The 10,459-nt window shown below is 39.9% G+C and overlaps 1 long non-coding RNA gene across 3 annotated transcripts; it reads left to right on the forward strand.

The window, feature by feature from the left end:
• Positions 1–8,319: 8,319 nt before the first annotated feature.
• Positions 8,320–9,628, forward strand: LOC131835606 (uncharacterized). 3 transcript variants are annotated; one of them, XR_009355269.1, is made up of 3 exons: positions 8,374–8,526; positions 8,708–8,843; positions 9,242–9,628. It is a non-coding gene; the product is annotated as an uncharacterized LOC131835606 (long non-coding RNA). The 3 variants fall into 3 exon arrangements; XR_009355262.1 differs by having other exon boundaries at positions 8,376–8,574; XR_009355266.1 differs by having other exon boundaries at positions 8,320–8,843.
• Positions 9,629–10,459: the final 831 nt, after the last annotated feature.

The raw sequence follows: 10,459 nt of genomic DNA on the forward strand, positions 1-10,459 counted from the left end.
GTACTTTGCTCAATTTTCTGTAATGGCCCTCACCACATTGGATTGTACCATGGGCTGCCCACACACAGGTTTTTTACCCCCATAAGACTGTCAACTCAATTCAGGAATGGTCATGTCTTACCTGATTTGGTATCCCGAACATTTACAATAGCTTGTAATATCTCATGGGTGCCCATTTATTTTTTCCAAGTGAATAAAAATTCAAAGTGAGATAAATGTCCATGTAAAGCTTTCTCTTGGGGGTAGAGGACCATACCAAAATTGAGAAAATGGAAAGTTTTCTAGAACCTGAATGCATACTTTTTTCTTTATGGTTCTCAAGAAGTCATCATCACCACCATCGTCATCTTCATCCAGCCAGCTTCAGCCCACCCTCCCCACACATGCATACCCTAGTACTCTTGCTGCTTACTTTGCCTCAGGAATTCAGCAACCAGACAACCCAACAGGATTATCTTATTTCTTACGAAGTTCACCAAGTGTTCCAAAACTTCCTGCCAGAGGAACGTATGTTTCATCTCTGGGCCTTTTAGCCAATTTGGTCATGACACAAAGCCACATATGAGTCTCGCTGAGACTCCTCTAAACCAGACGAGGTCAGGATGCCACAGAGCTCAAGAGTAATGTTGCTGTATCATACCAGGACTTGCCCCCGGTGAGCAATAACACTTTTAAACACTGATTCTCAGCTCTGACTCAGAAGCAAGGGTTCTAATCTGGGGATAGGAGTGAGGGAGACGTGAGGGCTTGTTTTTCACAAACATTTCCTACTTCCTGCGCATCTGATAAGTTGTTCAGTACATGTTCATGTTCAGACTGTCTGATGGTCTGATCTCTGCTTTTCCTTCCCACTTAAGCCCTTGATCTCTTCCCCGTCTATGCGGCCATCAGCCCTTCTGGAAACCCAAGACTCTCCTAACCTAGAAACCATGATTTAAAAACTTTCTAGTGAAACACAGATGATTTTCTTTTAGGAAGCTCTTTTGGGACCATTAAACTACCTTAAGCTTTATTTCCTTTCTAGATGTGATGAAGCATGCATGGGCGCTTTACACATTTTATTTCTAAGCTTAATGTGTTCAGTGTCAAGACTATAATTTACAAAGGAGGAAACCAAGGCTGAAAAGTCTCATTCCCAAGACCACACAGCCAAGGGCTAAGTGAGCCGTTGTGCCCAGAATCCAAAGCCAGTTCTGTAGAACTGGAAACCTTGGCATTCTGCGAAGGGCTCGTGCTATTTTCACATTACCATTTTTGCCAGGGATACTTTGATGGGATTCACAGGCTGAGGAAGAGGGCAAGCCTTAGGCATAGGGTCAGGGATACATCAAGGATTTCTTTTGAGAACATTATTAAGTAATAAAAAGCAGTGTTTTGATAATTTGATATGCCACTTTAATAGGGCTCCATCAAAATGCTTGGCTTTGTTTTGCTAATCCCCTACCATCTGAATCATAGGGCACACACAATAACAAAGCTGGAAAGGCCCATTTGGAAATGATTTATTTCAGGCCCTTCCTGCTACTGCTGAGAAGAGCAGAGAAAGGGGTCTGCCAAAGGTCACAAGTGCAGTTAGTGAAGGAGCGGAGACAAGAGCCTGACTTCCTGATACACCCGCTCAGGACTCAAGACTCACACCCTACCCCACACACAGAGCCCTGCCCAGCTCCTTCCATCCACTCTGCGCCTTGAAGTGGCTGGGCAGAAACCATCTCCAGAAACATGTCCTGGGATTCATGCTCCACTAGGCCTTTTTCCCTGATTTAGGCAAGAGTTGATCTTAAAGTCTTAAAAAGGCATAGCCACGTTTAGTTCATCACCTTTACTAATAAAATTAAATTGAAGTTGGGGACAAGAGAGGAATAAAAGAGGAAGCAAACTTAGAAAAATGAAGTGGAATGTAAAACCATCTTTAAAAGTTTAATTAAAAGATCATAAAAAAGAGTAATAATAAATAAAAAGTATTAAGGATAATGACTATTAAAACATTTTAGAAATGTGAAAATGATTAATAGACAAAATTTCTAAGGGTACAAATATAGTAAGTTATTAAAACCAGAATATTAAAGATTTAAAAAATGCAAAATAGGTACTTGGGTAAATTCTTGAGCTGAAAATCCTGAGCTAAGAACAAACTTGGTCAACATGCTTTAGGCAGAGGGCTAAGGGGTACAGAAATGAATCCCTTTTCTTACGATGTACCAGGAATTCTAGAGGCTTCCAAAAATCCAGTGTTGACCGTACCCATGCCCAACTCTGGAAGTCAGTTCTCTGCAGTCAGACCCTGGCTGATTTCCTCTGTGGAGAGCATTCCCTTATCACCGCAGAAATTGTAGGTGTGTTCTAATGAACCAAATGATGACTGTACGCTATGGCTTTGAGTTAGGAAAAGAGTTCTGCTGTGTCAAGTTTCTAATCCTACACTACCTCTTATTACTGTATCTTCCAATGCCCCAGTTGTCTTCTGAACAAAATGGTCATAGTAAGAGTGTCTAGCTCATTGTGGCTGATTGTGAAAACCAAAGGAGATTACTTCAGTAGAACACTTAGTATGATACCTGATCCATAGTCAGGGGCTGGGCATTTTAGCTGTGTACTTGTTTTGGTGGGATGAGTGAGAACCAAGCTCCCCCCCCAACAGGAGCCCTACATATATTGTGTTCACTCTTATGAACAGCAAGTGCAGTGTTGGACCCATAGTGGGAGTTCAGATATTCACTGTATAAGTTAATGTACTAATCTCTCCATTACTTCTTATTTCCTTTCTCTTCTTTATCTTATTGTAAAAAACACACATTTATTTAATAATCACTATGTGTCAGACACTTGAAGAATCAACAAATAAGAATACAACAAAGGGTTTTAAGCAGAAGTGTGATTTGGTCAGGTGTATTTGAGGTCATTGCAGAGAGCGGGTCAAAAAGCAGCAAACTTGGGTTTAAGCAAGTTTCAGAGATGGTGCTGACCACGGTAATGACCCTGGACATAAGGAAAAGTGAATGAAAAATGGACTCTTGATGGTTTGAGGATTCAGGATGGAGCTCCAGGCCTGAACTGAATACAAGGAATGAGAGTGCAGAGGTCTCCTCTCTTAACGTACAACTCACTGTCCATGTGATTGATGTACTTTGTGGAGAGCCTTCCACCTCCCCCAGCTTTCGCCTGAACATCCACTGCTCTATTCTTCCTTTGTGTCTGCTACTGGACTTCATATCTTAGCAGATATGAAAAAGTTGTATTACGTTAAGTGAAGTAGAATTGAAAGCTAAAAAACCCAACACACACAGAGGTTTTTTCAGTTTGTTTTGAAACAAAAAATGAATCACATCTACTATCTCTAAAACAACGACAACACAGAAATAAGGAAAGAAAGACAGAAGGAAGGAAAAATAGTAAAAGGAAGAAAGTGAACCATACACTTTGAAGTGGGCTTCACACCACAAACCACAGGCAACCTGCCTATTTCTCTTTAAGATGGAATGACCTAGATTAATAAATCAAATACACATTTGATATTTGATGATTACAGTCAGTTAACAAAGAATATTTGCAGAGAAAAAGGGTGAATTCTTCCCCCTGGCATAATAAAACAAGAGAAATATATATATGAAAAATGAAAAGTATATTAAGACTGTACAGAATTGTTACTGTATTTTTCAACTTGTCTTAAACAATTTTTTTTGCTAATTCTAAGAACTTGTTGAAAATCTACACCAAGTTTACTTATTACTGCAAGCGGACATTTGACAGCTTCTATGATGCCGCTTCTACTCTTCCAAGATAAGAAGTTTCAAGGAAAATGTTCATAAAAGAGCTGCTCTCCTCTTAAAGATATGTAAGTCTGTATCTTCCCCACTAAATTCTTGAGATGTGTCCATGAAATCTCCCAGATTTAAATAGCCAATTCAAAGCCTTTTTTTTTTTTTTGAAGGATGAGGGTTATAACTTATAATTTTAATAGATTTTTTATAGTAAACAATTTGGATTCCATTACAGTGTAGGCAATAGTGTATTGATTTTTTAAAAATCCTTATTTTGAATTGTAGTCAGTTAGTGAACATGGGGATCCAATTCAACGCATGTAAACCCATTATAATAAATGCAAGCGAAGATCTCTTCAATGTGCAGACAGCAAGTAACTATTCACTTATAACCTCACCCTTTGCTAAACTGTTTCTTAAGAAGAAGAGCAAAGACATTTTTGTGCAATCAAAAAAACAGAGTTTATCACTGAAAGAGTCTCACGGGGGGAACTTCTAAAGACTGAATCACAGGAAGAAGAAATTTTGATGATAAGAATGGAAGTGAAACACCAGAAAGAACAGTAAGCAATAGAACTAGTACCAATGTGGAAAAGTCTGTTCAGATACTGACTTAAACAACACAATGACAGTGCCTAATTTGAGGGTATAGAAATGATGTAGCAAATGATATAAAAGAGGAGAGTGAGTGGAATTACGATTTCTAAGATCTTTGTGTTTTTCTGGAAAGAAGGTAAAGATTTAGTTAAAGGTGATTTTTAAGGAAATAGAATAGATGGCTTCCAAATGTCTTGAAGAAAACATTAACCAAAAATATTTTCTTCAATCCAAATAAAAGTAGAATATGCAAAGCAGGATGAATAATAATATAATATTATAAGATGAATAATATTATAATATTATTATAATAATATTATAAGATGAATAAGCAGGATGAATAATAATATAAGCACAAAGTAAGATGATGGAGATGAATTCATATACTTCCATAATCACAGTCAGTGTAAATGAAATAAAATTTTGTTGAAAAAAAGGATGTTGGTTTGTCAGCTACATGGTGTTTACAAGAAACACACTTAAAATATGAGGATACAGACTTGTTCAAAGTCCAACTGCAGATTAAGTTACCCCAGTGGCTCCATTAACATCAGAAAGAAATAGATCCCAAGGCAAAAATAATTGTAAGGGATAAAGAAAGGTCATGATGTGATGATAAATGGATCGATTTATCACAAAGAGACAGTATTTATAAACTTGTATGCATCTAACAGAAACAAGAAGTAGTTTATGAAGCCTAACTGCTTCCGATAGAAAATGATGTACATGAGTCGTTTACCCACATCTTAGAAATCATTTATTCTCAGCGTAAATTTTTATTGCAATACCAGTTGGTATTCAGTCTGTAACACACTCAGTGAACAGGTTTTAAAATACAGAATAAGTTCAAAAATTTATTTATGCATCAGGTAGATCAATTGACCTCAGGAAAAACAAGACAAGAACCACCACAGAGGAGCTCTCCTTTGAGCCAGCCTTGTTGCCAGTGTCTGCCTCCCTTCTCTCTTGTCCTTGCTGAGGCTCCCCGCATGTCGAGCCCCACCCACGCTTCCAGGATCAAGTCAGACTTCACGCAGAAAATGCTGAGCCTCTCCGGTCAGCCGGCTCCTACTCTTGCTGCCAAACCTCCCTCCCAAGGCCTGAATATTGGTCCCTGAATCATACTTACAGTAACCAGCGGCTGGACTCAAGAGCAATGCTGGACCTGTGGTCAGTGTATTCCGCCTGTTGGGTGAGGCATAGCTCATTCCTTCAGCTCCTCTCTTCCCTTATCAGTGAACAGTTACCATCATGTCCCTTTGGAATGACACCTGTTGGACAAACAGAGCTGACTCTTTCAGCATTGCAGCAGAGGCAGTGCCCTGGCTTCTGTCCTCTTCCCGTGGGGGTGCATCTAGTGTCAGGGGCAGGCCAAATACCTGAGTGTCCCTTCTGATTCCCATGCCTGGTAGTTGCCACGCCAGCCTTCTATTATTCTAGTTCCAGATCCTCATCGACTCTGATGTGTAACTCTAGCCTCCCCCACCTCTACTGTCTGAACTGCCACTCAGTGGAAGTCATTCAAGTCCATTAAGTCTCTAACACTTAAAGAATGTCTACCCCCGCCACACTTGACCTAGATACCACTGGAGATAAGAAGAGGTATAAAACTCTCCCAACGCCCAGAGCCTAGAATAGAAGGGACGTAAGTCCAGTACATGGGAAAGAATCTAAAGGGGGCTCATGTCATTGTTGGTCACAATGTCTAGGTCTGTGAGCACACAGGATTTGGTGGACACCCGATGAAGGCTTTCATGACTCGCTCAGATATTTGTCCCACACTGAACCCCCATAGCTGACCCGACATTTTTGATCCATATACCATTTTATATTGCTTTTCTTCTTCATCATCCATTGTTTAATTTGTGAGGAATTTTCCTGTTGAAATAGAGAAAGTTGAAGGGAAATACAAAAATGACACTGCTGCTAGACCCACAGATAGCTTTCACAGTTCTTGTATCAGACATCAGGAGGTCACTGTAGATTAATAGTGTTTAAAATACAAAAGATAGCTGTGATTATATGCAGTTCGACTTTCCATCTATTGAGAATAAAGCCTCTCCACAGCTACAATGTGTTGTTTGTGGAGAAACGCTTGCAAATGAAAGCCTGGAACTGTCTCTCTCATCTTGTAATTTAGAAACAAAACCTGAAAATTATATATATCTAAAAATGGATACCAGTTGATTTTTTTTGTAAGTTCAAAAAAACCACATTTCAACCATCAACTTGTGAAAGCAATTGTTGGTTCTAGAATATATAGTTAGACTTCATTTCATTTTAATATATTTTTTGTCCCTAAGTCAAATATGATACAAAGTCATATTAAAATTTATTTGTCCATAAATCATTCCTTTTCATATAGAATTAAGTTAAAAATAAATCAGAGAGTGTATATCACCTGATAAGTGAAAATGTTGTAAAAATTTCCTCTTCAAATAATTACTAGACTATTCAAAATGAAATACTGGTATAATATTTTCTTATGATCGAATACTTAGAGAATACCAAAAAGTAGACAATAATGTAATAAATACCCATATTCTCAGCACCTAGCTTAAGAATTCAGAACATAGATCTAAAATATGTCTATAAATTTAAAATAACACTTTAATAAATGTCATGTAAAAATGATAAAATAATTGAAAAACTTCTTAAGAGGGTTTGCAAGATTTTACTTTATAAAAGGAGATGGCAAGTCAGAAAACCTTAGTGCTGGGTCCGTAATCAAAGGAGCGAGACTGATACAAAGCAAAGGTCAAGCAAAGCTTTATTTTGCACCAAGCATCAAGAACCAAACTGACCGGCCAGTGCTGTCTCTTGCAAAAAGGCAACCCCTTTCTGCCTTACAGACTAGCTTTTAAGGGCAAAGGCCATGTGGTTGGGCCTGGCCACGCACAGGTGGCCAATGAGATTGTAACACACAGAGAAAGCTGCATAGTCATGCTAGGTCACACATAAGTGACCAACTGAATCACAATTTACCCTATAGTAGATATTTGAACTAGCCTATCACCTTGGTCAGAATTGGCGCCCAAAAGGCACCCAAAGGGCGGGACCCATACTCCTTGATAACTAGGGAGACAGTATGCGCCCCCACTGATTGGATACCTCCACCTGGCCTGACCCGCCCTTGTATTTGGGCTTTGTTACCTGGGACTGGTTTCTGGGACTTGTTTTTAAGTAAGTCCCCTGGAGGAAGAGGGGCATGGACAGTTTAAGTTTTACTGTATAAACAACAAAATCACTGTTTAACCAGATGGAGCTGCTCTGGCTAAATAGGCCCTTACACTGAGGAAATGCTGCTTTACGCATTCACTAAAATCATGAGGTTCATTTTACCTGTGGGTGTTGTGACACCAAATTTCCTGGCTGACCCTCTCCAGAGTCACCTAAGAAGCTCAATAAAAAAGAGTAAATGAGTTTTGGATATTTTTTTAAATACCTTTTTATATTCTTAAGTCTAGAGTGAAGAACACAAAAAATTTCCTTCCTTTCAACATTCTCTACATTCTGAGCCAGTCTGTGTTGTCAGAACAGAGCCAAAGGCTGGAGGAGAGGTAGTTGGAAGCCATGACCATGTTAGACTCCACATCAGACACATTATGTGCCTTTGTTTCTCTAACTCATATAACCATCCCTTGAAATGTGCATTACTGTGGTGGCCATTTTGCACATGAGGAAACCAAAGGCTGAAGAGATTAGGAGTCTAGCCCAAGGCCAGCAGTGTTGGAACCACTGCTAAGACATACTGGCGTCTGACTCCAAAGTCCATGCTTAGAGACTTCAAGGTTTCAAACAAACAGCAGCACGTGATAGAACATCACAAATGAAAGCACACTGTGTTTACCCCATCAAGGTGAGTATAGTACACCTTTCCTTCTTGGGGGAGGAGGATGGCAGAGTCAAACTCAGGCAGGAGCTCTGAGAACTTGCCAAGCTTTCCTGTCTCATTCTGTCCCTGGTAAACCATGGGGGGGGCAGGGAGGGGCACCCGACCGGGGGTGGGGCACCTGACCTCAGCAGCTGCTGATTTCCTTCACTCCTGGGGGTAGAAGGGAAGCTCGCTCGCCAAGGCAACTAGTGGCCTAGGAAACATTAAGAACACACGCGATCCTGACTGCCGGCTGGCCAGGGCCTTTGCAATCATCAGTGACCAAAACCCCCAGTGTGTTTCTGAGATCATTTGCCTGTTTCTTGATCCTCTAACTTCCCTGTGAGCCCACGTGCCCTTCTGACATCATTCCCACTCTCTGTCTGCACTGGGCCTCACCTGTGGAACTCAACACTCTTGTTTAACATTCACTAAACCAATGCAAAATTCAAACTATGCACCTTTGTCACTTTAGGAAGAGAAAAACAGTGAGGTGGAAGAGGCAGAGAAAGGAGCAAGAGGAGCAGCAGAAGGAAGAGAATAATCCAGAGAAGGACATGGTCTCTCCAGACGTCATACTGCTGGTCTGTTAAAGGAGGATGCAGCACCAAGTAAGTTATTATTAAAATTTTCTGGATGTAGAATTTATGAAGAAAGCTGCGGGCCGAGTTCTAAGGGGTATGTGCATACACACACACACACAGTATATCTTGCCCACAATTCCAAGTATGCAGTTGGATCTTGATTTCTATGGTTCCTTCCAAGTCTAAGTGAGCAATCCTACTATAAATTTAAATCAAGCCTCTTTTATTGCTATCGAATTCTGGTTCTAAATCAAGGGTGTGGTAGAAAAAGAATAATAATGATAGTTGTTTGCTTAGCAACCTACAGGTGAAAATCCAACTCATGTTGAATGATATTGAGGATAGCATCATGATTCTAGGAACTTTATTTATGTATTTGGCTTCTGGGTTTTTGTTATGTTTTAATTTTTTTTTTTTTTTTTTAGTATGGCTGACACGCAGTATGACATTGGTTTCAGGTATACAGCATAGTGATTCCACTTCTGTGTTACGCTGTGCTCGCCACAAGTGCAGCTGTGATCCGTGCAGGTGATGCTATTGGAATCTCAGTCACTGTATTCCCTGAGCTGGGCCTTTCATCCCCATGATGCCTTTCATTCCATAAGAGGAACTGGAATCGGGCGCCTGGGTGGCTCAGTGGGTTAAGCCGCTGCCTTCGGCTCAGGTCATGATCTCAGGGTCCTGGGATCGAGTCCCACATCGGGCTCTCTGCTCAGCGGGGAGCCTGCTTCTTCCTCTCACTCTCTGCCTGCCTCTCTGCCTACCTGTGATCTCTCTCTGTCAAATAAATAAATAAAACTTTTTTTATTCTACATATGAGTGAAAACATTGGCATTTGTCTTTCTTAGTCTGACTTATTTCATTTACCATAATACCCTCTAGGTCCATCCATAATGTTCCAAATGGCATGATCTCATCATTTTTTAGGGATGCATATTATATATATATTATACACACATGCATGCACACACACACACACACACACACATCACATCACATCTTTCTTATCTGTTCACCTATCAGAGGACACTTAGGCCGCTTCCACATGTTGGCGATTGTAAATCCTGCTGCAATAAACATAAGGGTGCCTGCCTATATCTTTTCCAGGTGGTGGGTTTTTGTTTTTGTTTTTGGTTAAATGCCCAGTAGTGGAATTATTGGATTGTATGATATTTATGTTTTTAATACTGTTTTCCACAGTGACTGTACCAATTACATTCCCACCAATAGTGAACAAGAGTTCCTTCTTCCCCGCATCCTCTCTAGTACTTGTTCTATCTTGTCCCTTTGATTTTAACCATTCTGACAGGTGTAAGGTAATATCTTGTGGTTTTGATTTGCATTTTCTTCATCATTAGCAATGTTGAGCATCCTTTCATGTGTCTGTTGGCCATCTGTCTTCTTTGGAAAAGTGTCTATTGAAGTCCTCTGCCCATTTTTTAAATGAGATTATTTTTTGTTGTTGGTATAAGTTCTTTATATATTTTGGGTATTAACCCCCTTATTGGATATATCATTTGCAAATATCCTCTCCCATTCAGTAGGTTGCCTTTTGTTTTGTTGATAGATTCCTTCATTGTGAGAAAACTTTTTTTTTAAGATTTATCTTTTTATTTTAGAGAGAGTGTGTGTGAGTGGGGGGA

This window comes from Mustela lutreola, chromosome 1 (assembly GCF_030435805.1).
Source record: "Mustela lutreola isolate mMusLut2 chromosome 1, mMusLut2.pri, whole genome shotgun sequence".
NCBI lineage: Eukaryota > Metazoa > Chordata > Mammalia > Carnivora > Mustelidae > Mustela > Mustela lutreola.